Source organism: Solanum tuberosum, unplaced genomic scaffold (assembly GCF_000226075.1).
Source record: "Solanum tuberosum cultivar DM 1-3 516 R44 unplaced genomic scaffold, SolTub_3.0 scf00068, whole genome shotgun sequence".
NCBI lineage: Eukaryota > Viridiplantae > Streptophyta > Magnoliopsida > Solanales > Solanaceae > Solanum > Solanum tuberosum.
The window spans coordinates 1,124,748-1,128,789 of NW_006238994.1; the positions used below are offsets into that span (position 1 = coordinate 1,124,748).

At 37.2% G+C, this 4,042-nt stretch overlaps 1 non-coding gene across 1 annotated transcript; it reads left to right on the plus strand.

Moving 5' to 3' along the window:
• The first annotated feature begins 3,015 nt into the window (after positions 1 to 3,015).
• Positions 3,016 to 3,087, plus strand: TRNAG-UCC (transfer RNA glycine (anticodon UCC)). Its single transcript has one exon. It is a non-coding gene; the product is annotated as a tRNA-Gly (tRNA).
• Positions 3,088 to 4,042: the final 955 nt, after the last annotated feature.

Consider the following 4,042-nt stretch of genomic DNA (forward strand, 5'->3'; position numbering starts at 1 on the left):
GAAGGAAAATTATTGACAGAACTTGAAGAAAAATCAACACTGTAAGCTTCTTTATTAGAAACAGGAGAACCTTTTACAGTAAATGATGGTGAAGTTTGACACTCAGTCCCAGTTAAGACTTGTTTACTTTGAACTAAGGAAGGAACATGTTGGTAATTGAAAAAACTATCAGTAGAACAACAGATGACAGGAGATAAACCACCAGAAGCTGGATCACAGTTGTGGCATTTTGGACAGAAAAAATACAATCCATTCCTAGCTCTACCAAGTGCCAGAGGGCTCTTCAGAGAAGGGCCCTGCAATAGACAAGAAGAGCTATTAAAACTGACTGTTCCTTTGAGTTGGAGTGCCAAACAATGAACTGAAATCAAATTAAATTTGAAACTAGGTAACTTTGTACAGAGTCAATGTTGAATTCAAACAAACATCACCAATTTCAGTTACCTTGACTTTGTATCCATTTGGTAAGGTGATCAAGGAAGGATAAGGCAGTGTTCTAAGGTTAGTTAAGGCATTTTTTGTGTAAGTCATGTGATGTGATGCTCCTGAGTCTATGATCCAAGAATCAGCAGCTAATCTAGTACATTTACATGATAGATTACCTATCTCAGTAATTGAAGAATAGCAAGCTAAAATACCTGCTAGGTTCACAGCTCCACTAAGCATATTTCCTGAGCCATCAGTCCCATTTCCAGCTTGCAGAGATCCCAAGAGGTTAAGCAATTGCTCATATTGGCCTTTGGACAGATTCAATGGCATTTGTCTCTTTGACTCATCAGACTCCTCATTGTGATTCTTGTCCTCTTCAGAACTGTATGCATTTGCTGCAGAACCTGAGCTTCTTCCCTTAGGAGGTCTAGAATTGGATGGATAACCATGAAGTTTGTAGAATCTATCCTTGGTATGACTAGTACGTTTGCAGAAGTCACAAAACAGATTTGATCTATTACCAGTGCTAGAATTACCTCTGAAGATAGTGTTGGTGTTGGGATTTGGACTATTAGTACCTCCTCTTGAGGATGCATAGTTGGTCCTAAAAACTCTGGATCCTGTAGCAACATTAGGTGAAACAGAGGCATTTAGTGAAGTGGATTCCAAAGTAGTGTGATTGTGAGGTCTAACTTCCCTTTGTCTTTCCTCCTGTAACAATATAGCAAAAGCTTGTGCCATGCTAGGTAATGCAGGCATCATGAGAATGCTTCCTCTCACAATAGTGTACATCTCATTCAAACCCATCAGAAAATGTACAAGTCTCCTATCCTGTTCAGCTTGGTGCATTTTGGCCTTACCACCACAGACACATACACAAGTACAGCAGGAGTGAACGTCAAGAGTGTTCATCTCCTCCCATAGTTTCTTCATCTTCGTGTAATAACCAGTGATATCCAAAGTTCCTTGCACAAGATCATTGATCTCCTTTTGTAACTGATAGAGTTTACAACTATTAGTCTGGTCATATCTCTCTTCTAATTCATTCCAAAGTTCCATGGCATTGTTAACATACTGTAAACTGTCGCGCAAATCAGGTGAGAGGGAATTGAGAATCCATGAAGTCACCATATCATCACACCTCTCCCATTGCGGGAAGGAAGGATCTGTAGAAGTTGGCTTAACAACTTTCCCAGTGATGAAACCAGTCTTACTCTTAACAGATAGGGCCCTGAGAACAGCTCGTCTCCATGATCTGTACCCAGTTCCATCAAAAACAGCTGGTAATAATGTTGAACCTGCGTTCTCAGAAGGATGCAAATAGAGTGGACTACTGAAATCTATTTGAGGAGCAACAACTGGTGCATCACCCATGGATGAAAATTGAAGATCAATGTTGGGGACAATTTCAGGATTTACAAAGGGAAAAAACAGAAGAGAGAAAACGTAGATCTAAGGAAGTGAACACAAAAAAACAGGGGAACAAGAAATCACGGAATCCCTAAATCACAGATCGTGAAATCGAATCGAAAGTAGGAGAGAAAAGAAACTGGATGTGCAATACTCACGAAGTAATGCAGATGCGGAAAACAAAAAACATCCCTTAGCTACTGATACCATGACAAAATCAACAGCATAAGCTGGAAAATATTAAGCTTCCTCCATTAATGGAGGTCACGAGAGGAGCATTCAGAGAGAGAGAAGTAAAAAGATTTTTTATTGAGAATGAACTAAGAGAGTATAATCAATACAGTATTGTGTATATATACACTATTTCAGCTAACTAACTTGATCTGACAGAATAACAACTTAACCAACTAACTTTGTTAACTCTAACTAATTTTGTGAATTCTAATGCAACTAATGCTAACTGTGTGATTAACTAAATTGTAATCTCATCAACTCCTACTTTCTACTCCCACTAAAACTATGAAAAATCTACTTAGCTGAATGTAAAATGTTTGGTGCGTGACAGTGTAACAATGAAAAACTATATGATCTATTCATTAAAATAATACAGTACTAAACAAAATGATACCTTATGAAAACATATGTAACAACCTTGAGTGTAACTCCTAATTATGAATGGAAACACCTAACCTACATGGCATATATACATGATTCCATCATATGTTATTTCTGAAGTTTTATGGCACTGAGTACCTATATGTTGTGTCTCTGACTTCCTTCCCCTATTTTTTTTATGCATTTCATTCTATATTTGGTCTGCTTCAAACAAAATGAGAAAAAAGGGTCCGGTCAATAGCATAGCTCTTTCTTTCCCGGTCTCCTTTCGAAGGAGAGGCCTTCACATTCCTAATCAGTTAAGGTTGGATGGCTTTCTTTGCCCCAGCTTGGCGAATCCCATCCCTACACAACAACATTCTTTGTTTGTGCGCCCTTACCGTTTTCGACCGCCCGCGCAACGCGCGCAGCTTCTTCTGAACCGGAACAAGAAAGAGCTCATAACCACTGCTTGTGAACAGCTCTCCTCAACTTAAGGCGCACCTACTCTTACTAGAAGTCTAGTCTCTCTCAGGTCCAGTTTAGTAGACATAATACAAAACAATAAACTTTCAACAAGAAGCGTTTGTAGTCCAACGGTTAGGATAATTGCCTTCCAAGCAATAGACCCGGGTTCGACTCCCGGCAGACGCATTTTTTTTAATTTGAAAAATGGCCCCTTTTTTTCCATTTAAAAAATGTCCCTATGAATGAGATCGTTGTCAACACTTGTCATTTTTTGTCTTGTCATTATATGATAGGTTTGTTTGTCAGTTTTTGTCTTGATAGGTTTGTCATTTTCTCATTTTAGTGTAATGTCATAGTTGCGTACAATTTTGTTATTGTGAATTGTGTGGCCAGATGAAGAAAAGGATATCTAATTGGAAATCCACAAAAAAAATGTGTTATTACAAATTGCATGCATATATTGATTTTCCCTATCTTGGAGGGTGGATATTTGTATTAAAATTTCAAGGCCGAACCCATTGACAGCCTCAGAAAGTGAAAGTTGGCACTAACGATGGGTTCCGCCAAATTTCAATAGCATATCTGATTATATGTTCATTCTTTAGTCTATGGTGAAAGGTAGATATTGCATTGATGGAACATTCACTTTTAGCTAGCTTTGGCCAAAGATTTCCAAATATTTTTGGCAAATATTATTTGGATGAAAATTTCACCATATGTTTGGCCATAGTATTTGGGAAATATATTTCACTTTTTTAGAAAATATGATTTATACCCATAAGTTTTAAAAATTATCAAAACAAACCATAAGTTTGTATTATAAATCAATTGGATCTTCATTGTAACAAATAACAAGTAGTGTCCATGACACTAGAGCAATGTGGTAGTTTGGAGTGAGTGCAACAAGCATCATTCCATATAGGGGTGTACATGACCGAGTTGGTTCGGGTTTTTCAAATATCAAATCAAACCATTTGTGTAAAAAATTTAAATTTATAAACCAAACCAAACTAATAAAATTCAAATTTTTTCGAGTTTTTCAACCTCGGGTTGATTCGGGTTTTTCAAATACCAAACCAAACCATTGCGTCAAATTTTTAAATTTATAAATCAAACCAAACTAATAAACCTCGGATTTTTT